We start from the raw sequence: 26,370 nt of genomic DNA, 5'->3' as shown, positions 1-26,370 counted from the left end.
TCAGCTGGAGAGGGCAAACTGGTCCTGCTCTATAGGCTTCTTTATCCACGCGCCCAATCCAGCATTGTGGAAGGCCCTGAAGAGTGTCTGCTTTGCAGAATGATATTCCTTCGCTGCCTGTTTGACCTCATGGTAGCTTCTGAGTCTCACCGTTCTGATTCGCAGCATGGAGGAGAGCTATGGTATAAAGGAGACAAGTCTTCACTTAGACAACAGCAACAATGTGCAACAACCAGGAATGACTTTCTAAAAATACATCTTTTTGGCATTTGCCTTTATTGGACAGTGCAGGAAGAGAAAAGGGCCATGGGTCGGGCTCGCGCGCAGGCTTTCTGGCCAGACCTCCTACTTACACACTTTTATTATTAATCCGGTCTTTAAGTCTGACGTCATTAGCCGTACCTGGGCCCAAACTCCGCTGCAGGTCACACAATCACTGAGAGTTAAAAACTGTCTAAATTCTTTCATCTGTAATAAAATGATCAACGTTGCTGCTTTACCAGGTGTAACAATTAAGTTTAACATCCAGACATCCATGAAAACAGAATTTATTAAATTTAACAGAGTTAGAAGTTAGCAGGAAGTTAGCTCGCTAGTTTCCACCTAAACATGATATAGCATGTTCTGACTGAGAGATTTCTGAAAAATTAAAACGTACAGCTCTGCTATCACTTCCAACATAAATGAAGACAGAAAACTAAACAGCAGTGACGTTTGTAGGGTTACTGAAGTTGGACTAGCTGGTATATAATGATGTGCTACGTGATCGCTAGCGCGACAAAGCTATGTTAGCATAGCATAAACAGTAAAGCTGGAGGACTTGATAAAAGTTAACGTGATGGTTCCCGATGGTTAGGGACAAATGCAATCGCATGGCAGGATGCTGTAAACGGACCAAACTTCAGTCAGGAGAACAACTGAGATAATCCATCCACAATACGAGGTTAGTCATTAATATACTGCCGCGTGGGCTGGGCTGTAGTTACATTGTAAGGGTTTAAAAACTGAGCTTTAAAATGATTAGCAGTAATAAAAACCGAGAGAAGCCGACAGTGATCACTGATTGTTTTTAGGAGCTTGTTGAGATTAAATAGAACAAGATACAAAGTATTAAAACATGTTAAAAACACAACAGCCTTATTAAATGCAGACTACTTTGGGCCCGGAAGCAAGATTCATCACGTCACCACTTAAAGACCGGATCGATACAGTATGCAATCTCACACTACAGTACATGCATTGAAAAATCAGCACTGTGTTACCTTGCAGTGTAGATTCATCCATCGGCTGTAGAGGGCGTGTTTGCAAAGCCTGGAGGGTCGACCCAGATCATCTTTCCCAGTGGTGGCATTGATCAGCTCTAAACCCTTGTCCCCCACCGTCCAGTTCACACTGAAGTTTGGAGCTTTTCCTGGCTGACGGGCCTCTGTGTTACTTATTCCTGCATATTGGGCACATTAAACTATTTTAAAAAACATGAATGAGATAGCTGCTTGGCTGTACAAAAGGCTCGAGTTCCAGAGTCGGCTCATTGAAAACACCAATCCAGCCCACCGGACAGTTTTAGAAAAGGTGAGGAAATGTGTGTGTGGTGGAGGTGTGGTCCCTGGCGTAGCTGCAGGGGAGGGGTGGAGTGGTGAGCTCAGGGGGGTGGTACCGGGAGGCAGGGGAGCCACAGGTGGTGGCGATTGTGTCATGAGTGTCTTCCTTCTGTGTGTCTATATAGTGACGGCAGAGTCGAGCAGGAGGCTGGCTGGACCGGAACGAGCTGTCACGGTGCATTATTATTATAAATAAACACTTGATCATGAGCAAAAACGGTGTGTGTGTGTCGCATACTTCACAAGTGGTGCTAAAACCCAGTGTGGGATGTCTGACCCCCACGATGCGTCGCCCACTCAGCCTGTGCAGTTGTTGGCACAGATGCTGGCGGAGTTGGCGACGATGTGCCAGGACCAGGCCGTGGCCCAGCTGGAACATCTGATGAAGCTCCAGGAACATTCGGACCACCAGACCAAGGTCCTGGAGCAACTGGTCAAAAGCTGCTGCGTCGCCGAAGTCGCCGCCTCTGTTGGTGGCGATGCCCAGGATGGGGGACGGTGACGATTCCCAGGTTTTTTTGGAGGCGTTCTGTGCGACGGTGGAGGCGTGCCAGTGGCCGCGAGCAGAGTGGGCCCCATGGCTGATCCCACTGCTGTCGGGGGAGGCTCAAACGGCGGCTCTGGGCCTGCCACCAGCCTCGCGGAGCAGCTTCGACGACGTGTGCCGGGCCGTGTTGGACCGGATGGGCCTCGCCCTGGAAGACCATTGCCGGTGGTTCCGTGCCTGCAAGCTGTCTGGGGAGGATCGTCCATTCGAAGTGGGGTGCTCGACCTAATTAAAGAAAGCTGGGAGGATGGTCTGAGCCCCACAAAAAACGAGATTCAATACGTGTTGGACCTGAGAGCGAAACTCCACACCTTGGGGAGGTTATCACGGGAGAATTTGCTCCAGGCTCAGCAGCCTCAGCAGCGCCTGTATAACAGAGGGGCTAGACTCAGGCAATATTCACCGGGAGACAAAGTGCTTGTATTACTCCCTTCTTCTAGCTCAAAGTCACTCGCCAAATGGCAAGGTCCCTTTGTGGTCACATGGCGAGTGGGGGACGTTGACTATGAGGTCGCACGAATGGACAGGGGAGGGGCCACGCAGATTTATCACCTCAACCTCCTGAAAGCATGGAGGGAGGCTGAGTCTGCTTCTCTGGTGAGCCTGGTTAAGGAGAGAGATGAGTTGGGGCCGGAGGTGCCATATTCTATCATTCCCGCCTCCCTCCATTGTGATGACCATCTCACACAGGCCCAGAGAGTGTTGCAACAGCGCTTTGCGGACGTGTTCTCCCCCCTGCCCGGCTGAACGTCTCTCATTGAGTCTCCAAAAGTTGAATCTGTTCATCTGGACGTAGCGTTTTGTGGGAGAAACGTTTCGTCACTCATCCAAGTGACTTCTTCAGTCTCAGCTGACTGCAGGTTTCCCCAAACCTTATAAACAGTACATTTGCATAATGACTGAAACCAGCCCACTGAAGGAACAATGGGCTGTGAGGTCAGTTCCTTAATCATAATTATGCAAATTCCCATGACCAATGGACCATTGATCAACGGTCATGGGAATTTGCATAATTATGATTAATTATGATTAAGGAACTGACCTCACAGCCCATTGTTCCTTCAGTGGGCTGGTTTCAGTCATTATGCAAATATACTGTTTATAAGGTTTGGGGAAACCTGCAGTCAGCTGAGACTGAAGACGTCACCTGGATGAGTGACGAAACGTTTCTCCCACAAAACGCTACGTCCAGATGAACAGATTCAACTTTTGGAGATTTACTTTCCTGGATGATTGAGAATGCATCAAGACGTCTCTCATTGAGCATCATTTTGAAACACAGCCTGGCGTGATGGTGCTTTCACGGCCCTACAGGCTCCCTGAACACAAAAGGCAAATCGTTCAGAGGGAATTGGCCGAAATGCTGAAGATGGGAGTAATAGAAGAGTCGCACAGCGCCTGGTGTAGCCCCATCGTTCTCATGGTGAAGAAGGATGGGTCTATACGGTTCTGTGCCGACTATCGCAAAGTGAATGAGGTGTCACAGTTTGATGCTTATCCCATGCCCTGGGTCGACGAGCTCCTGGACCGGTTAGACACGGCCCGTTTTTTCACGACACTGGATTTAACCAAGGGCTACTGGCAGATTCCCTTGTCTGCAGAGTCCAAGGAGAAAATGGCCTTCTCCACTCCGTACGGTTTGTACCAGTTCGTCACGCTGCCGTTCGGCTTGTTCGGAGCCCCGGCCACCTTTCAGCGCCTCATGGACCGGGTGCTGCGTCCGCACGCTGCGTATGCTGCCGCCTACTTGGATGACGTGATCATCCATAGTGACACCTGGGCGGAGCATGTGCAGCGGGTGGCCGCAGTCCTGGAGTCCCTGTGGCAGGCGGGGCTCACGGCCAACCCGAAGAAGTGTGCGGTTGGACGGAGGGAGTTTCAGTATTTGGGGTACCACTTGGGGGGCAGGCAGGTGCATCCACAGGTAGAGAAAACGGCGGCTCTAGCATCCTGCCTGCGCCCCAAGACGAAAAAGGAGGTGAGACGGTTCCTGGGGCTGAAAGGTTACTACCGCCGTTTCGTGCCGGGGTTTGCGGAGCTGACCAGCCCCTTGACTGATCTCACCCGCAAGGGTGCTCCGGATCTGGTCCAGTGGACGGGGCCATGCCAGGCAGCATTTGTGCAGGTGAAGAAAGCTCTCTGTGGAGAGCCGCTGCTCCACACTCCTGACTTTTCCCTCCCTTTTGTTCTGCAGACTGACGCCTCGAACAGAGGGCTGGGGGCCGTTTTGTCCCAGCAGGTACGGGGGGTCGACCGGCCCGTGCTCTACATTAGCCGGAAGCTGTCTGAGCGGGAGAGGTGGTACAGCACTGTGGAGAAAGAGTGCTTGGCTATCCGGTGGGCGGTTGACTCCCTTCGCTATTATCTCCTGGGGCGCTCATTCACCCTCTGCTCGGACCATGCCCCGCTGCAGTGGCTCCACCGCGGCGGCTCTTCTTCTTCACGCCAACGCCCGAATCACCCGGTGATATCTGGCTTTACAGCCCTTTAAGTTCAAGGTGGTCCATAGGCCGGGGGCGCAGATGGCTGTGGCCGATTTCCTCTCTCGCTTGCGGGGGGGAGTAGGTTCGGCCAGACGGCTCCCCGGCCTCAGTCGGGCAGTGGGGGTGTGTGGCGGAGGTGTGGTCCCTGGCGTAGCTGCAAGGGAGGGGTGGAGCGGTGAGCTCAGGGGGGTGGTACCGGGAGGCAGGGGAGCCACAGGTGGTGGCAATTGTGTCATGAGTGTCTTCCTTCTGTGTGTCTATATAGTGACGGCAGAGTCGAGCGGGAGGCTGGCTGGACCGGAACGAGCTGTCACAGTGCATTATTATTATAAATAAACACTTGATCATGAGCAAAAACGGTGTGTGTGTGTCGCATACTTCACAGTGTGGATTTTAACTTTTATCTGTATTTTTGTACATTTTACTAATTATCCTAATAATAAAGACCCCCACGACCGTGAATGCCATCCATACTACTGGCCCACTTCACATCAGAGTGGGCTGTACATGGCCCATGATGTAAAATGGGTTTGACATCAATGCTGTGTATTGTACACAGGTTCAAAACATGTGAACACATTTTGCCAGCCATTTTCATTACCTCATGGATTATTTTACTAATTAATTGGCAACCTTTCAAATGTTAAAAATTAAAACAAAAATTATATCTCTTGGTTTGGGAATTTTCCATAAAATCTGTGAGCAGGACCTGGTTTCAGATTCTCAGAACAATCAGATCCAAATGAACAGATCAGAGAAATCAGTGAACTGTGGAAAAGTACAGTCCCTCTCACCACTGAGCAGTGGCCTGTTCAGGCTAAAGGACTGTGGTAGCTCTTCAATCTCAGTAATCCGCTGGTACATGGCTCTGGAGAGGTGGTCGGCATGGTACAGGCTGCCCAGGATGATGCTGGAGAAATAGATGGGCTCAGTAAAGTAGCTCAACAAAGAGCCTTGAAATCCGACAACGTTCCACCTGAAGGAACAGAGTAAAATCTTCAGAGAAATTGACAGAAACAAAGAAATAAAGCAGATTAGTATTTCCTGAAAATATAAACCTGATCAGGCACAGAGGGGTCTGCTGCTGTTAGTGTCCTCCTAGATTCAGCCTCTGTACACATGCATTGAATCAACAGGATTCCCATTGATCTCTTCCAAAACACACTTCAAACTAAAGTGATTCTGCAGAGCTGGTTTTAATATTTAGAACAAATGGATAGTACAAGGCTATAAATATGAAGATGGAGTGTTAAACTTGTGCATTTAGATGACAGCATAGACAATGGCTAGTAGAAATGAGTTCACAGCAAAATCTTTCAGAGTTGATATGCTTAACAAAGCCATTGTCAAGCACACCAACTCTGTAACTTAATGGGGTAAAGTTGGCATTTACATGCAATCTACTTCTGGTAATACAGCAGTTAGCTGTGACGTGATTGAAAAGCACATATCTGTGAATTTACACAGGTCGGCCTATTCGACGACCGGTGCAATCGCTTTGCAATCAAAAGTGGTCATAAGTGTACAACGCCCTTAATTGTCACCACAATCTGCAACTGGTCACAGAAGTTGAAAAAGTTCAATACAATCATTCTTCTTCTTCTTCTTCTTCTTCTTATTATTATTATTGTAAACTTGTGTGACTGAGCCATTAGCTCACTCTGAATTAGGAGGAAACCAAATGTGTCCAATAATGGATGATGACAGCTGAGCCCATTTCATTTAAGTTTGCCTGGCTAATGTTATCTCACGATGTGGAAGCATAAGATGCTTGTTCATAGTATTCCCAGAGTACTTTTATTTATTTAATAAAACATTAAATAAAACCAAGGCTCATGGGAATCGTCACCGTCCCCCTAACCCTAACCCAGCCTCTCAGCAGTGCCTTTTATAATTTTCTTTCCAGCCACAAAGGCCACCTTAGAAAGTTAGTAATTAGGGCACATATCATATTGAAGAAGGTAAAAAGGGTTAGTACAGTATGTTTATAAATGCTATTTTGAAAATCCCTTGCTCAGCTAAAAATGAACTTCAGAAATTTTTGACAAAACTCTCAAATTTATATGAGGGGGTGGGGAGGGTATAATTTTATTGTTATCTGTATGTCTGTGTAGGTTCTCAGTCATCCAGGTCATGGTAGTCTAAGGAGCTTGGAAAGAAAAGCGTCTGGACTTCTTTAAGTTGCTTGAAGACGTTTCACCTCTCATCCGAGAAGCTTCTTCAGTTCTAGAAAGAAGCATCTATGTCCACTGTGAACAACCATCTTTGAACAGAGGGCGGGGCTTACGACACCAACTGTCTGCCATCTGTAATCCAGTTTTAAGATCCTTCCCAGACGCCTTAACGCCCATTCACACCCTGGGCCATTTGACCTCAGTAAATCACATAATAGGGTGGGGCTAGGTTTCACAGTGGGTCCACCTGAAACCTTGGCTGATTGTGACCTACACCCGTTTTTACACCTTGCCTCGTGTGATTAGGCAGAGGATCATAAGGGGGTCCATGACCCTCTTGGGGGGATACTCCCATAGGGCTTAAAATCTGGTACTCTACACCAATTTTTCTTAGAATTGAAGAACTTCTCAGATGAAACATCTTCAAGAAAACTTAAAGAAGTCCAGACGCTTTTCTTTCCAAGCTCCTTAGATTGTTATCTGTACTTTCATACTTTACAAAGATAATATAAAGGGCTCAGGTATAAGGGCTTTTATGCCCTTATACCTGGCCATAAAAGCCCCCAGAAAAGGACAACATGTGATGTTGCTAATCACCATGTGAGCATGTAACAAGCAAAACAGACACCTTGCAATCTTGTCGCTGCAAGACATGGTAAGCAGCCTTTCTCCGTGAAGAACACCGTCCCACATCGTGATGGTGTTACTGGAGTGCACAGGTATGGTTCCCTCACCAGACTCAATTTTAGTGCGCAGCTGCCCACGGGCCTTTCTGTTGGGATGTCCATCTCCCTGATCTGACACAGGTAAAAGGTCACTGACGACATAACAGTAATCTACATATTTTCAGGCAAAAACCAAATATTGTTTCATCACTATGAATCTCTATTTCTAACGATCATAATAATCCACTTACCGTCCACTCCGCATTCATGAGGTGAAAAGATGCGAGCATCTCCACAGGGGGAGGTGCTGATATACAGGTGGAATTGGACATTTTCCTTTACTCTGAAGCCCTGACTGTTATCACACTGCATAAAAATGGATTTCTGATGTTCTTCTTCACTGTTACTAAAATAGAAATGCAGACAAAAGACTGGTAGGCTAGCAGTGCTTTCTGAAATGTTCAGAATAGCTGGTTGACAGTAACTGATAATTTGTTAAAACACTAGAGTGGTGTGAAAAAGTGTTTGCCTCCTTCCTGATTTAATATTTTTTGCATTTTTATTACACTTAAATGTTTCAGATGATCAAAAAAATATAAACATTAGAAAGAGATAACACTAGCAAACAAATATTTGGTGTTTATTATTAAGGGGAAAAAATACAGACCTACATGGCCATTTGTGAAAACGTTATTGTTCCCCCCTCGTTAAAACATGACTTTATTGTGCTAGTCAAAGTTAAGTCAAAACTTAGTCTAGTCAAAGTTTTGACCTGAAACCGGTTGAGATGCTGTGGCATGACCTTAAACAGGTGGTTAATACTCGAAAACCCTCGAATGTGGCTGAAATCCAACAATTATGGAAAGTGGGCCAAAGAGTTATTAGGTTTAGGGGCCAATCATTTTTTCCACACATGGCCATATAGGTTTGGATTTTTTCCCCCTTAATAATAAACACGTTTACTTGTGTTATCTTTGTGTAATACTTACATTTTTGTTTGATGATCTGAAACATTTAGGTGTGACAAACATACAAAAAACAGGAAATCAGCAAGGGCCCAAACACTTTTTTACACCACTGTACAAATAGTCAACAGACAAACTGTATTTAGTTGTTTTGAATCAGTAAGTAAGGGTAAAGACTGGTTTTGTAGACTCAGTTCTATGTACAGTATGTGTAGGGAGCACTTTGAAAGTAGGTGGGAAGCTTTTACCTGAGGAAGTACTCCAGCTGGGAGTACAGGAACCTAATGAGAGACCGACGAGCTACAATCTCTGCATGGCAGTCATTGAGGGCCAAACCTCGGTTACTCATGTATTCACGAGCGATGCACTTTGTCCCTGTGGATACGCAGATGACCTGAGCCTCCTTCACATCTGCACCTGGATGGGTAAAACATTGCACTGGTTCACAAGGTCCCTAACATCTTGCCACTTCAGCCGAATCAATTTGACCGCTTCAACTTCAGCATATTTTATTATCCTAAAAATTTAAAATGAATAGTGTCTGGAACAGTTTTTCTTCAAGGAAAGATGTCCTTCCTGCTGAGAAACCACTCTCAGAGAAACCAGGCTACCACGTGCCTGTTATTTTATGTGGCTTCAACTGAAAATCTCCCTGTTTCTTTTATCTTTCCACATATCTTATCTTCCATTCTGCATAATAAGTATACCTGTCCAAACATGGCCCTGTCTCCCTCCTCTTACCCCAGCCAATTGCTGCATATGGCTGCCCGTACCTGAGCCTCATTCCACCAGAGGTTACTTCCTGTTAAAAGCTGTTTTTCCTTCCTACTGTCACCAAACGCTTGTTTATAGGAGACCAGTAAGCTCCAGTATGAAGAGTTGGACAGCATCAGGCCCTGACATGATTCATGCCGGCTGAAGGAGCTGACTGGACTCCACAAGCGTCTGGCAGCACAAATGAACCAGCTGCTCATAGATGAGAGACACCCAGAATGGCTACCAAAAAGCCGGACAGCCCCTTCTGGGGATCCCCAAGGATCCCCCGGAGGGACCTCTCACATCAAACTACCAACTAATAACCTGCCTCAGTAACATATGTAAGCTCCTGTCAGGCATCGTAGCTGCTAAGATAAACTGGCACATGGCTCAATACATGAGCGGGGCACAGACAGGAATAGGCAGGCATGCCAGAGGGGAGAAATACGAGCTCCTGCTCGACAGAGCAGTTGCCCTAGACAGCAAGATCACACTCATCAATGTGTGAACCTAGACTGACTACAATAAAGCCTATGACTCAATGCCCCACACGCAGATCCTGGAATGCCTAGGACAATACAAAATCAACAGGACCCTTAGAGCCTTCATCAGGAATTTGATGGGGATTTGGTGAACAACACTAGAGGCAAACTTCATAACCATGAAGAGGCTGCTAGAAAAGCCAAAACCACCAAATACCTGCAGAGAGTAAGGCAAGTCCTGAGGAGTCAGCTGAATGGAAAGAATAAGATCCAGGAAATCAACACCTACCATGCCAGTAATCAAATACCCCACTGGGATAATAAGTTGGCGAAAGGAGGAGAAAGAAGCCACTGAAATAAAGACGAGGAAGCTCCTTATCATGAATGCAGATTTCACTCTAAATCCAGCACCTTGAGACTATACGTTAATCAAAAGGAAGGAGGCTGAGGATTAGTGAGTGTCAGAACCACTATCCAGGATGAGACATCAAACATCCATGAGCACCTCAGGAAGATGGCCACAACTGACTGCGTGCTTGGTGAATACCTCAGGCAGCAGAAACCCGAGGAAGAGGAGGAACCATCATGGAAGGACAGGCCCCTGCACGGTATGTACCACCGGCAGATAGAGGAGCTGGCTGATATCCAGAAATCCTACCAGTGGCTGGACAAAGCTGGACTGAAAGACAGCACAGAGGCACTAATCATGGCAGCACAAGAACAAGCTCTGAGTACAAGATCCATAGAGGCTGGGGTCTATCACACCAGGCAAGACCCCAGGTACAGGCTGTGTAAAGATGCCCCTGAGACAATCCTGAGACGCTCCCAAAGGAGGTGGAGAATGAACGAGCTAAGATCCTGTGGGACTTCCAGATAGAGCTTTCTTGCTGCAACTCGTCCTGTCAAACCTGCAGCTTGAAGTTTTCTCTTCACAGCTGAAACTGAGACTTTCTCACTACGACCACTATGAAGCTGCTTGAAGCTGTTGTCCTGTGAGCCGCCGATCACACAGCTGTTAACTCTCAGAAACTTGTCCTCTGATTCAGTCGTGTCTTTGGGTCTGCAGACCTCTTCCTGTCACAGTTTCTGAGCCTTTGATGCTGAAGGAAACTGGACTCACTGACACCTTGACTTTCTTTGCAGATCTACATTTATAAGTGTTATGATGGTCTGTCTCTCTTCCATTGGTTTTTCTCACCATGTTTGTACCAACACATTACTTTCTGCAGTACAATACTGTTCGACTGATGCTCACGAGGGTACCACAGTGTGTTCCAGCACTGCTTTTATGCAGACAGAGGGGGAAGTAATCCAGAAAAGTTGGAACAGCTGTAGGAATTAGTAGCAGCAGCTTTCAAGGCTTGATCAACCTCCATTGCTGCAGAACAAGTTACACTGAACTGGACTTCCAATGATGGACTAAACAATACTTCACTCACCTTTTTTTGGTGTGTGTTTATATATCACTAATGTATTTAATCATTAACAATCCTTTAGTTTACCATATTTCCAGTCTCTCTCTCTGCTGTCTTCTCTTTACTCTCACCTCAAACATGATGGATGACTGTCCCTCCATGAACGTGGTTCTACCAGATGTTTCTTCCTCTTAAAAGACTTTTCCTTCCCACTCATGCTTGCTCACATGAGCCATCTTTTGTTGTGAGGTAGTGCTATATAAATAAAAGTGCACTGAACTGAAACTTATCAACTTGGTAGATTAGTGTTTTCTATCTGTAACCTTTACTCAATTTTGATTTTGATTCCAGAATCTCTTCACTAGTATTTCTGATCATGAAATGACCTCTAACAATTAGCTCGCCCAAGTTATGATAAATCGGATTTGCATTGGTTCTTGAAGAGCACTGCAATGCACAATGAGCAGCTTGATTTAAAGCTACTTGGAACTTTTAATTACTTTAGTTGAAACACCTCACCACAATAATCAAACTGTGACTAAACTAATGTATTCAAAGTATTTGGTGTCATTTATTTTGGAACTTTTCCCACCACTGACAGAGCTCTATCCATTTTACTCACAAGATTATCAAATTGTATAGCCCATGTACATAAACTGTAAAGTAGATATAGACCATCAAACATTATACCAGTCTATTTTTGTTGGACCTTGTTATGAAGCATGATCATGCACCATGTTTGGTTTCACTCGTTAGACTGTGTCTTCTCACTGTTGAGACTGACAGAGACTGCTGATTAATTTTTTAATTTTTAATCCCATATAGTCCCACATGTGGGAAATTTCTAGTCCTCTGCATTTAACCCATTCACTTAGTGGGCAGCTACCAATCCAGCACCTGGGGAGCTGTGTGCAGAGATGGTACCTCAGGGTAACCGCTCAGTGGATTCAAACCCCTGACCCCCTTCCGATCATGGGGCGACCACTCTACCTACTGAGCTATCCCTGCCCCAGCTGGTTTAAAGAAGTTCAAATTGGTTGATTTGATTAACAGCAGTCGCTTGACCTCCAACCGACGGCCACTTTGCCCCTCTCCTCTGCACCTGTGTCTTGCAGATGAAATAGCCAAGGTAAGCAGGCCAAAAATAAGCAACTGATTTAGATGCATTAAGATCAATGCCAGGCCACCAGATGTTGACATGCTAGGAGTGAGGGTTACCTTATCCAATGTAAATGTATTATTTTCATACCTCCTCTCAACTCCAGGCCTCCCCCTATTGTACCTGTGTCCCTTTGTGTGCCTGCTGTCATGTATAGAAAATATGACATGCTCACATGTACAGTTACAGTGCAGCCCAGAAGAAACAGAATATTAAGTATCCCAATAGTCTGGTCTTTGTAAGAAGTGTAAAAGTTTATCAGTAATTGAATTTGCCTAATTTACATATTTGATTCTAAGCTGTAGTTATAGTAAGATTGATCTTTCTAAATTAAGCCAGCTTTACATGTAGTACTAGTAAGGCTTTCATTCAAACTAATACTTCAATATTTGATGTATAAATAAACAGATTATAAAGAGAGATGGCATCCATCCCACCTTGGATCCATCCCACAAATTTATTAAACCCCCCAAAATATGACTATCCAGAGTTGGGACCAGGAAGCAGAGTTGCAGTCTTACACGCCTCTCTGCAGCTTCTCTCCTCCTGTTACCCCCGAAAAACCCATCTCCACTGAGACTGTGTCAGCTCCCAAACAGACAAAAAACAAACTAAAAACCAGCAACAAACAACTTAAACATAAAAAATCACAAAGAAAGAACAATACAGTATCCACATCTGAACCAAAGAGTAAAACAGTGAAATGTGGATTATTAAATATTAGGTCTCTCTCCTCCAAGTCTCTGTTAGTACATGACTTAATCATTGATCAACAAATCGATTTACTCTGCCTTACAGAAACCTGGTTGCAGCAGGATGATTATGTTAGTTTAAATGAATCAACACCCCCGAGTCATTCTAACTACCAGAAACCTCGAAGCACAGGCCGAGGGGGCGGTGTGGCAGCAATTTTTCACACCAGCCTATTAATTAACCAAAGACCAAGACAGACTTTTAATTCATTTGAAAGCCTGATGCTTAGCCTTGTCCAACCCAGCTGTAAAACTCAGAAACCAGTCTTACTTGTTATCATCTATCGTCCACCTGGGCCTTACACAGAGTTTCTCTCTGATTTCTCAGACTTTTTATCTGATTTAGTGCTCAGCTCAGATAAAATAATTATTGTGGGTGATTTTAACATCCATGTAGATGCTAAAAATGACAGCCTCAACATGGCATTTAATCTGTTATTAGACTCAATTGGCTTCTGTCAAAATGTAAAAGAACCCACCCACCACTTTAATCACACTCTAGATCTTGTTTTAACATATGGCATAGAAACTGAACATTTAACAGTGTTTCCTGAAAACCCTCTGCTGTCTGATCATTTCCTGATAACATTTACATTTACAATAATTGATTACACAGCAGTGGAGAGTAGACTTTATCAAAGTAGATGTCTTTCTGAAAGTGCTGTAACTAAGTTTAAGAATATAATCCACCCACTGTTATCATCTTCAATGCCCTGTACCAACATAGAGCAGAGCAGCTACCTGAACGCTACTCCAACAGAGGTCGATTATCTTGTTAATAATTTTACCTCCTCACTACGTACGACTCTGGATACTGTAGCTCCTGTGAAAACTAGACTTAAATCAGAAGTACCTGACTCCGTGGTATAATTCTCAAACACGTAGCCTAAAGCAGATAACTCGTCAGCTGGAGAGGAAATGGCGTGTCACAAATTTAGAAGATCATCATTTAGCCTGGAGAAATAGTTTGTTGCTTTATAAGAAAGCCCTCCGCAAAGCCAGAACATCTTACTATTCGTCACTGATTGAAGAAAATAAGAACAACCCCAGGTTTCTCTTCAGCACTGTAGCCAGGCTGACAAAAAGTCAGAGCTCTACTGAGCCAACAATCCCTTTAACGTTAACTAGTAATGACTTCATGAACTTCTTCACAAATAACATTTTAATCATTAGAGAAAAAATTACCAATAATCATCCCACAGATGTAATATTATCTACAGCTACTTTCAGTACCATTGATATTCATTTAGACTCTTTTTCTCCAATTGATCTTTCTGAGTTAACTTCAATAATTACTTCCTCCAAACCATCAACGTGTCTTTTAGACCCCATTCCTACAAAACTGCTCAAAGAAGTCCTGCCATTAATTAATGCTTCAATCTTAAATATGATCAACCTATCTCTAATAATCAGTTATGTACCACAGGCCTTCAAGCTGGCTGTAGTTAAACCTTTACTTAAAAAGCATCTCTAGACCCAGCAGTCTTAGCTAATTATAGGCCAATCTCCAACCTTCCTTTCATATCAAACATCCTTGAAAGAGTAGTTGTCAAACAGCTAACAGATCATCTGCAGAGGAATGGCTTATCTGAAGAGTTTCAGTCAGGTTTCAGAGCTCATCACAGCACAGAAACAGCTTTAGTGAAGGTTACAAATGATCTTCTTATGGCCTCTGACAGTGGACTCATCTCTGTGCTTGTCCTGCTAGACCTCAGTGCAGCGTTCGAAGAAAGAGAGAGCAGATTTCTCCTGTATTGGCTTCCCTGCTCCTCACATACAAGGTCTTAAATAATCAGGCCCCATCTTATCTTAATGACCTTGTAGTGCCATATCACCCTATTAGAGCACTTCGCTCTCACACTGCAGGCTTACTTGTTGTTCCTAGAGTATTTAAAAGTAGAATGGGAGGCAGAGCCTTCAGTTTTCAGGCCCCTCTTCTGTGGAACCAGCTTCCAGTTTGGATTCAGGAGACAGACACTATCTCTACTTTCAAGATTAGGCTTCAAACTTTCCTTTTTGCTAAAGCATATAGTTAGGGCTGGACCAGGTGACCCTGAATCCTCCCTTAGTTATGCTGCAATAGGTGTAGGCTGCTGGGAGATTCCCACGATGCACTGGGCGTTTCTTCTTCACTCACTATGTGTTAATAGACCTCTCTGCATTGAATCATACCTGTTATTAATCTCTGTCTCTCTTCCACAGCATGTCTTTATCCTGTCTTCCTTCTCTCACCGGTCGCAGCAGATGGCCCCGCCCCTCCCTGAGTCTGGTTCTGTCGGAGGTTTCTTCCTGTTAAAAGGGAGTTTTTCCTTCCCACTGTCGCCAAAGTGCTTGCTCATAGGGGGTCATATGATTGTTGGGTTTTTCTCTGTATGTGTTAGGGTCTACTGTACAATATAAAGCACCTTGAGGCGACTGTTGTTGTAAATTGAATTGAGTTGAACACGTACGTGTACCTCACTATAGATCTACTGCAGATTTGGTTGGGGGTTGGTGGCATGAGCCTCATGTACACATTTAAACTGCTGTGTAAGCATTTCTGGAAATGATATCTGAACCCCCGCTGACAGAACTCTCCATTCAGTGGCACTAGGAGCAGCTGGGATCAGACTAGCAACCTTCTAATTAGGACATGACCTGGGCTACAAGAATACCTGCTGTCATGACAACACCTGCCAAGACTTTCCGTTGAGCATGTGGAGCCCTGAAGTTATCCGTCAGTTTGCTGAACTTATCAATAACTAGATGAGAGACTGCATCTGCAAGGACCTGAGGAGTGACACATAAGTGCAACAGTGAAATTATGTGAAATAAGACATAACAAATATCCAACCAACAATTTTAGAGAAGCAACTGTCATTCAATTGTATTTAACAAACATTAGCAAAAGAAAATGTTAGTGAAGGAGGATAAGAAGTTACTAAAAGCAGCTTAAATCCATATTTCAGTATATCATTCCTTATTTCATTAAGGAATGCTGCATTAGTGTGAATGCAGAGCAGGGATGTGAGTAGCTTCAAAAAACACCCAAATCCTTTAATTCAACAAATGACTTGGATAGGCTGGTATAACAAATCGCAGTGTTTGAATAGCACACAGAGGGTTAACATAGCAGCTTTGTATAGGGATTAAAGGCATGTTTAAATAGCTTCTCAGCATCATGAAAGTTCTCTCCTAAAGCTATCATCTTCAACCAGCCTTAGACAGGGTGGTCATGATCAATACAACCCACTGCCTCATTCAACTCAGGCTGTAGTCCAAAAGAAATCCTCACTCCTGATTTCTTTTTCTTATATTTGTCACACTTACATGGTTCAGGTAATCACTTTAAATCCCCCTCATTAAAACAGGAATGGATTTGTTGCACAATCACATCCGTGTTCTCTGAAAGTTGATTCTGTTCATCTGGACGTTTTCAGTGGGAGAAACGTTTCATCATCATCCAGGTGACTTCTTCAGTCTCAGCTGACTGCAGGTTTCAATCTTATAAACAGGACATTTGCATAATGACTGAAACCAGCCCACTGAAGGAACAATGGGCTGGGAGGTCAGTTCCTTAATCTTAATTATGCAAATTCTCATGACCATTGATCAACAACCACTGATCAAAGACCACTGATCAATGGCCATGAGTCCCATTCACAGAGAGTTGGGGAATGGCTGCAATCACAGCATTGTAAGATGGTGACAGATGTACCCTTAGGCCCCCTCCTCGATTCAGAGATGGTCTTTCCCTTTTCATGTAAATGGCCTCCTTGACTCCGCCCTCAAACCAGCGTTCCTCCCTGTCCAGGATGTGTACATCCTCATCATTGAAAGAGTGTCCACTGGCCTGTAGGTGTAAATTGACTGCAGAGTCCTGGCCGGACGAGGTGGCTCTTCTGTGTTGTAGCCAGAGGTTGTTTGGTTTCCCCGATGTATAAATCCTGGCAATCCTCCAATGGCGTTATTTTTGTGCCACTATTCTGAGCGCACGTAAAAAAAATTTGAGCGCACGTAAAAAAATTGCAGGTGCAAGTGCTGCATTTTAAGGAGAAATTTATTTTGAGCGAAGAAAAGCTAAATTTGAGTGAACAAAATTCATTGCTGCGTGCAAAAAATGTATTTCAGTATTATCCACACACACAATAGCAGCCCCTCTCACTCAGTTTTTGCTCGCATGTGTTGCTCGCGCTCTCAACATTTCTGCCCGTGCGCGCTCAACTCTTTCTGTACACCGTTATATTTGTGCCACAAAAACAGCCAATCGCAGACTTGGATGCAAAAAAATCTGATTGGCTGTTTTGGTCTCCAATCAGCTCGAAATGACAAAATGCAATATCCCAGAATGCATTTGTCCAAAACTCAAACAAGGCAGTGGCGGAGGAACACAGAGTGGCGGAGTTTGAAATATTACTCTTTCTGGGTCACAAAACAAACTTTTAAGATATTTGCCCGGTGGGCCGATGGTGATTTTTCATTTTTATGTTTGTTTGTTTGTTTTTGTAACGGTATAAACAATGAAAGGTGGTGGATTAGCCAATTGGTCATGATCAACTCTCAGCTGGACCAATTACAATACATCTGTATTGAGGGGAAAAGGAACGCGATTCGTCCCGGACTTCAGCTAGAATGAAAAAAAAAAACCCCACACAAAGCTGGAGTTATTCTGTCGTTACGCTGCACAGCTGCCTCTTCTTCTCTCATTCTCTCCCCTCCCTCTCCTGTTTCTACTTCAATCATGAAACTGATCAATGATCAGCTGATCGGCTTTTCTCTCTTGTTTGTTTATCGCCCACTTTGCGCCAGAAAGAGGAAACCAGCGGATGTCGCGCTAAACAACAGCAGCACGTTCAAGCTTGATCAGCTGTTGTTAGAATTGATTTAATATTAATTTCTAGTATCAGCTGATGTTTGCTGGAGCCACAGCTGTAAAGCTGCTGGTCATGATATCGGTTTGGATATGTTTTAGTTCAAAGGCTTTATGGTTTTTCCTGTAATACCTGGTGGTGTAGTCGGTGACTTTTTGTCAGTTCAGCCTTTTATATTATGTTTAACCCGAGTGACCACCCGGTCAGCTGGTGGGTAACAGGCATCTCCGAAAACGTTAGAGCACTTTTGCAAATATGTGATGTCTTGATAAATTGAGCAGATATTTGAAGTTTACACAGCACCATTCTCTCATGAAAATATCTTAAAAGTTTATTTTGTGATCCAGAAAGAGTAATATTTCAAACTGCGCCACTTCGTGTTCCTCTGCCACTGCCTCGTTTGAGTTTTGGACAAATGCATTCTGGGATATTGCATTTTGTCATTTTGAGCTGATTGGAGACCAAAACAGCCAATCAGATTTTTTTGCATCCAAGTCTGTGATTGGCTGGTTTTGTGGCACAAATATAACGGTGTACAGAAAGACTTGAACGCGCACGGGCAGAAATGTTGAGAGCGCAAGCAACATATTGCGAGCAAGCGCAAGTGCAAAAACTGAGCGAGAGGGGCTGCTATTGTGTGTGTGGATAATAGCAAACACTGAAATACATTTTTTGCACGCAGCAATGAATTTTGTTCACTCAAATTTAGCTTTTCTTCTCTCAAAATAAATTTCTCCTCAAAATGCAACACTTGCACCTGCAAATTTTTTTTATGTGCACTCAGAATAGTGGCACAAAAATAACACCATATCCTCCTGGTACTTAACAGCGTACACTATGTTAATCTGTTTGTGTTGGGGGACCCGATCCTTGGGGTGGACCAGTTTTTGGCGCAGCGTGTTTTGGGGTTTAAAAGCCACACAGAGACCCGGTGTTTAGAAAAAATGCGTCTCAGCTGTTCTGATACTCCTGACACATATGGGATCACTACAGGTTTTTACTTAGGCAGCGGTTGTCCTTCTCTCCTGGATCGGCTGGAGCTTTCTTTAGGTGCCTTTCCAGCTTTGACAAAAGTCCAGCTGGGATAACCACATTTACTCAGGGCCTTCTTGATGTGCTGTTCTTCTGCCTCCCTGGTCGCTGTGTCAGTGGGGATGGTGTTCGCTCTGTGTTGTAGGCCTAAGGGTGCATCTGTCACCATCTTACAATGCTGTGATTGCAGCCATTCCCCAACTCTCTGTGAATGGGACTCATGGACATTGATCAGGGGTCTTTGATCAGTGGTCATGAGAATTTGCATAATTATGATGAAGGTGACCTCCCAGCCCATTGTTCCTTCAGTGGGCTGGTTTTAGTCATTATGCAAATGTGCTGTTTATAAGATTGAAACCTGCAGTCAGCTGAGACTGAATAAGTCACTTGGATGATGATGAAACGTTTCTCCCACTGAAAACGTCCAGAATCAACTTTCAGAGATTTACTTACCTGGATGATTGAGCATCCATCAAGACACGTCCATGTTCCACTTTTCCATTGTTTCTGGTTAAAGAAAGGGGCTCTTACAGAGTTCAACAACTCTCAAAATAGAGCATCGCTGAAGTTCATCAGAAACCTCGGCCAGCAAATTAGATAAAGGATTTAAACATGAGCTAAGATCAAATGCAGAGTTACTCTTCTATGTAGTTACGGTCAGCTAAGCACCTCGAAGAAACTGTTGTTGTGATTTGGTGCTATTTAAATAAAATTGAATTGAACAGTCTTTGCTGCTGTTCCCAATGCACAGACATGTATAATTTTGGCCCTGTGTATTAAAAAAAATCCAAAATAAATACAAACTTGTTCACCCAATCCTTGTTTTTCAAAGTTATTAAAGATGCTGTATAATTATCTCACCCTCACCAATGATGATCTGAAACATGTGTGACAAATATGCTGTCATCAGGAAGAGGCCACACATACGTCAGTCTGTCAGTGAGTCAGACAGAAAGACAGACTGATTTTTTCCATGCTCACCTGTGGCTGGTGAAGCTGCAGTCCCTCCCTGGGTATTGGTTGTCGTGATGGTGTCTGGTCCAGCTGTATCTTAAAGAGAGCAGACAGAGCAGCTTGGGCAGCCCGAGTCTTGGCCAGCTTCTTATTGCGCCCAGAACCCTGGAAATTCTGAGAGTCTACCGTCACCGACATGACAAAGTTCTTGGCATGACTCTCCCCGCTCTCTGACACAAAGTCATACTTGAGGCCTGGCCGCACCTCATTGAGAAACATGACAGGATTCTTGCCAGCTGTTAGGGAGATGAAGGCGGAGGGTGCTGGAGGTAAGGGAGACTGTGCCAGGTTTGGGACAGGAGAGGATGGCAATGGGTACTCTATTCCCAGTGAACTGAAGAAACTGGTATTGGAACCAAGGTAAAAAGTGTCTTCTGTAGGGTTGAATGTCTCCGATGCATTAAAGAGCATATCTGGAATGGCATGGTCTGAGGTGAAGTCCGTGTGAGCAGACAGGGTCTGGCCCATGGCAGCATGTGCTTCCGATGCATTAGGAAACTGGACGAAGGAGCACAGTGCCTTTTCTGCTGCACTCAGCTTAGCCTTCTTCTTGGTAGGACCCAGACCTTCAAAAACCTGCCCATTGACCTCCACAGTCATCTCAAAGACTGGTGCGTGGACCGGCCCAGTCTGAGAGAGGAGCTTATACTGCAACCCTGGCTTGATCTCGTTCAGCTGCATAAGAGCATTTTTGGGCAGTATGGGCCGAGGGACTTTCTTACGCTTCCTGGGCCTGTATCTGGAATTGGTATGCCCATTATTGCCTTCTTCTAAGGGACGTTTCCTCCCATGCCTTGCATTCCCACTGGGGAGTTGAACAGCCTCAGCTACAATTCCCTCTTTGGAGACGTGGTTGTCCAGGTTCTGATTTTCCTTAACGCTCGTGCTGCATGAACCTGCAGTGCCCAGAAAGAGTAACTCACTATGCCTTTGTTGAAGGATCTTCTAAATGTCAAATTTAGAGATTGCTTTATCTTGAGGATGTAGATTGTTAACATTTAATACTTTCCTTAACATGGAAAGTGTAATATGTATCTCACTATACATTACTCACTATGTATCTTTCCTGAAGTCTTTCTCGGAATGATTTTATATTTTGGGAACACAGTAAAAGGAGCTTTGAAAGAAAGTGACTGGACTTTGTGAGTGGACTGGAGTTTTGTGAAGACATTTCACCTCTCATCCAAGAGGCCTCTTCATTTCTAAAACCCAATGGTGGAGAGTCATAGGTATTTAAACCCTCGTGGGGGTTGTCCCTACACTGCTTTGACCTGGATGACTGAAAACCTACATAAACAATCTGGGAGCACACATCACAAGGTCCGGTCAACAAAGCCAAACTTGGTGCCAATTTTCATTTATAACATCCTCCGGCAACAGCTTAATAGATTACTCTGTCCAGTGTTATGTACAGAAAACATTCCTATAAAATGCAGGATTCACCTTATATATATGTAGCAAAGGTTTTAAGGAATTTTAAAATGTGGTTACCAGAGATTAGAGTCAGCAGCATCTGAACAAATGTGGAGTAAACCCACAATCTCCCCTTCTGTTTACAGACTATTATGCTTAAAATGTTATCTTATTTAACAGAAACTGTATTCTAATTACTTTGTAAATTCTGGATCTTTGGCCAAAAAAACTAAACTAGTGACTTTTGAATCCAAGTCAATGTTTATGCCAAATTTGTTTAAGTCTCATCATTCACCCACAAACTGGGTGTCATCAGGCCAGAACTCTGCAGTCTATTTACACCTACAGGCCAGTGGACACTCTTTCAAGGATGAGGATGTACACATCCTGGAAGTGTACGCTGGAGGAACGCTGGGCTTACACAGGACAGGGACAAGATTACTGCTGTCTAACACAAATAATAAAGTGTGTACTGTACTACTTCTGGAACGTAGCTCTTAGGGGGCTTTAGAGGGAACTTTTCTTTAAGAGCCAGGGAACAAGCATAATCTGCCATCAAATCAGGCTGAAGTCTCATAGTGGATCAATCCTGCGCCCTAAGCTGGAATAAAAAGCTAAAGATGATACATGTCCAAGGACCATCCTATGCGAATATGTGGGATATTTAAATAATAATTGTGTTTCCTCATAAAATACCTGGACATATATTATGTATTATTCATTTATTTTTATATTTCAAATGAAGACTTTATCTTTAGCAGGATTTGAAACAAAGACTTTAGTGACTCACTCATGCTTTCTACTTTGTGTCCTCCAATGATGAGCAGCCCTTCACCTGCAGGAAACATGCAAAGTTGAGTCAGATATGTTACAGGTGTTGACCATTTCTAATAAAAATGTAAATATTGGATTTGGTGGAAGAGACTCTGTTTTTTTCAGCACTGTTATATTCATAGTGTCTATAGAGTCGGGGTTGTCAGCAGAACTTCAGGCCAAACTCAAGCAGCAAGTGCAGAGGTGGGCGGAGTCAGAGAAGAGGGGTTGTATCAACTCCTCCTCATCAAGGAGATCATCTTTTGTGGTTTTGGCCCAACAAACACAGTCCTTGTATTGATACTGTTTACTTTCTGAATACCACTAACCACTAGACTAAATTTAATACACCCTCATGGGGTAAAAGATTCTAAATCACTGTGCCTTGGCTTTTGGTGGCAACAGCTGAACTCTGAACTCATGTGAAGATTAAGAGCCCTCCAGTTCTGCAGACAGTGAAAATATTAGCAGCTGTTGCACAATGAATGAATGAATCTCTGAAACTATGGGCTTGAACACAAAGAGTGTCAAAGTGACTGAGCCAAATCAGTTGACCATACATACTGTATATGGGGAGCCAGAAGCACTACATCCATGTACCATAGATGCCACAATTGTTATTACACCTTGTCATTTACTTGACTTTATCCACAAGACCTGACAGAATGGATACAAATACCATGATCTATGGTTTCATGAAGCTGCTGATCAGCACCATAGTAACATTCTGCATTCTAGTTAATATCGTAAAGGTGATGAACAGTTTGAACATTATCCTAAGAATGTTTAGTGCATGGGATGCTCCAGTGTTTAATCAAGCCAAACTTGACCTGCCTCGTGGAATCTGTGGGAGCTCCAACACTGCAGAACAGTGGGATGAAGAAAGGGGTGTGTAAAAATACAGTGTAGTTAGTAATTCAAATCATTTAAGCCACTCCAGAATCTGCTTGTATTTCATGTCATGTGTGATGTCAAAGAACATCCAAAGAATTTTAAAGCTATGGGATAGAAAAAAAATAACCAAAGTAATTCTGAGGTATGAGTGCTTGATCTTCTACAATAAACACATTTTTCTCAATCTTCAGCTCAAGTTCCTTGCTGCTGTTTTTCTTTATGTTGGGAGCTTTTATCTGTAAAGCCACTCCACTGAATGAGTCCCCAGAGCATTGCTGAATTTCACCAGCACAGAGGCCGTTCGATTGACTGTCTCTTACTGTATTGGAAAATGTCTGTCTTTGAGCCGGGTCGGTCACAACCCGGCTCAAAGGAAGTGACAAGCAAGTGGGAGACCACACACAGGCTTTTAAAGGCTGTAGGATATATTTAATGAAAATAAGGTGAAGAAACTTAAACACAATTGAAATGATATAACAGCCATAACTGAAGCCTCAAATAAACATGATGGATGCCAGGCAGAGAGAGACAGCCGCCCATGGTTCAGTCAAGGTGTCTTTATATACACTGCGACTGGCCTTCTCAGGTGTGCTGCATCTATAATTGGGTCAGCTCCACCTACCTGCAAGAAACAGGTAACAGAAAAAGCAAAACACAAGGCCAGCCCACTTGCTGTCACACTCCCCCCCATAGAACAGGGTCTCACCCTGAGTTGACAAACACAATCATTTACATTATGAATTTGCAGCTAGAAGAACATGTAGAGATTAATGTCAAACATATGTACACCCACGCAACACCTTTCTGCATGCTCAAAGTCCTTCCATCTTCAGCACATCTCCAACCTCAGCAACCTTGGTACCTAGGAGCAATTTACGAGGACGGAAAACGATACTGGAGAGGACATACTTCAAAGCATATGAGGAGTGAAGCTGCTGGTTACAAAGGAGCACGGGACAAAGCATCTGCCAAGACATTATCTTTGCCCTTAATGTGCTGGATGTCCAAAGTGTAAGGCTGCAAAAAGAGAGTCCACCGCATGAGCCTCTGATTTGGGTTCTGCAATGAGTTCAAGAAGGTGAGAGGGTTATGGTCAGAAAATACCTCAATTGGCCGAGCAGAATCCAAATATACTCTGAAATGCTGCAAGGCTAAAATTAATGCCAACGCTTCCTTTTCAATGACTGAATAATTCAGCTGATGGGAGTTGAACTTCTTGGAATAGAAACTAACTGGATGTTCAGTACCCTGCTTGTCAGCCTGGACTAGAACAGCACCTGCACCAATGTGGCTTGCATCCACATACAGCTTGAAGGGCTGATCCAGACGAGGTGCTAAAAGCACAGGTTCAGAGCACAGTAAAGCTTTTACATCCCGAAAAGCTTGCTGGCATGCTGCAGACCAAATAAACTTTACTTTGGCCTTCAACAAATCAGTCAGAGGAGCAACCACTGTTGAGAAGTTTCAACAAAAACAGCGATAATAACTGACCAGACCCAAAAATCTCATGAGTTCTTTTTTGGTTACTGGAACAGGGAACTCTTTGATGGCCAACACCTTAGCATCAACCGGCCTCACATAACCTTGGCCCACAACCTTACCAAGATAGGTCACAGTTGCTTTCGCAAATTCACATTTTGCCAGGTTGATAGTCAGATTTCCCCAAACTAGTCGTTCAAACAGAGTGCGAATATGATCCAGATGGTCCTCCCAGGTACTACTATATACCACCACGTCATCTAGGTAAACAGCACAGCCTTTCAGCCCATTAACAACCATATTCATGAGTCGCTGAAATGTAGCTGGAGCATTGCGTAAACCAGAACCCATGACTGTATATGAATAAAGACCAGATGGCGTGACGAAAGCAGATATTTCCTGAGCTCTGGGAGTCAGTGGCACCTGCCAATATCCCTTCAACAGGTCAAACTTGCTCACATATTCTGCTGCACCAACTCTGTCAATACAGTCATCAATATGAGGCAAAGGATAAGAATCGGGTTTGGTCACTGCATTTACTTTACGAAAGTCTGTGCAACAATGTGGTGATTTATCAGCTTTTTCAACCAACAAACATGGGGAAGCCCAGCTTGATGATGACAGCACTGCAATGTTGTTTTCCAACATGTACTGAACTTCCTCTTTTCCTCAGAGACCCTGTAGAACCTCTGCCAGATTGGTTTTGCATCACCCACATCAATATCATGCTCTATCAAAGTTGTTTTAGAAGGTGTGTCTCTAAACAAAGTTGGATAACTTTTAATTAAAGCAGACAATTCTGCACGTTTGTCAGTAGGCAAATGGCCCGACAGCACATCCAAGTTCTGAAGAGTTTCTGAATTCTTCAGACGACCAAGCAATAAAGGATCATCAGGTGCTGCCACATCCTCCTCCCCACAAACTGACTGCGCCATTGTACAAGCAGTCAACGCTGGACTCGATGCGGAAGGAGAAATGAGAGAATGAATGAATGAATGAATGAATTGCTTTATTGGCCCAGGTTGCCCCACAGAGGAATAGAACCCCCCCGACTTACACACACAACATAGACAACACATGGGAATACAAGTCGGAGATCGGCAGCGTTACAGAAAAAACACTGAAAATGTACACAACAATGGGGAAAGTACAAGAGGAAAAAAAGAGACCTCTACTCATGCTGGGCACCTATGGGAGGACAGCATGAGAACAGGAAACAAAAAAAAACTCCTCTGCACAGAAAGCACATAAATGTCCACAGTACAACATTGGCCGTCTTCCCCCACAGGAAAAAAAAGCATCGAAGGCGTTTGGAAAGGGAGGGGGATGAGTGCGTGCTCATCAGTGTAAGTGTATGTGTATGCGTGTCCAGAGTTCAGCTGAGACAGTGTCCTTCGCCCTGCCAGGCTAAGTAAACAGTCTACCAGCCAACCCAGGTGGCCTTGCATGGAATGGGGAGGAACAGTGTCAACATAGTCGTTATCAGGGATTGTTTTGTTCGGCTCCAGCCTTGAGCCCGCAGCTGGCGCCGGAGGGGGTAGCCGCATTAAGATGGCGATTTCTTTCCAACAACTCATGAAAATTTCGAGCTGTTTTAGCTTTAGCACCTCGACACTGGTCTCTCCATCTCCCTTTGGATAGCCGCCAGTTTCTCCATGATGTTGTTTACCTGCAATTCCGTGGTCTTGTCAATCCTTTGCTCGCAGAGCAGATTCTGAGACCTCACGACCGCAGCCAACTGATCCGTGATGTTTTCCAGCTTCCGCCCATAGTTGTTGATTTGAGCTGATTCTTCCCTGATGTGACCCAGTATCTGCTCAGAGATGTTATTCTGAGTATTCACTGCAGCCGCAATAGCCTCCAAGCTCTTGACCAT

General features: G+C 44.1%; 1 pseudogene; it reads right to left on the bottom strand.

Annotated features, from left to right (window-relative positions):
• Positions 1-26,370, bottom strand: LOC134621124 (double-stranded RNA-specific editase 1-like; annotated as a pseudogene).

The sequence above is a fragment of the Pelmatolapia mariae genome, linkage group LG23 (genome assembly GCF_036321145.2).
Source record: "Pelmatolapia mariae isolate MD_Pm_ZW linkage group LG23, Pm_UMD_F_2, whole genome shotgun sequence".
In the NCBI taxonomy this organism is placed as follows: domain Eukaryota; kingdom Metazoa; phylum Chordata; class Actinopteri; order Cichliformes; family Cichlidae; genus Pelmatolapia; species Pelmatolapia mariae.
Note: the sequence above shows the minus strand (reverse complement) of the source record. Positions and strands in the feature narration are given on the sequence as shown.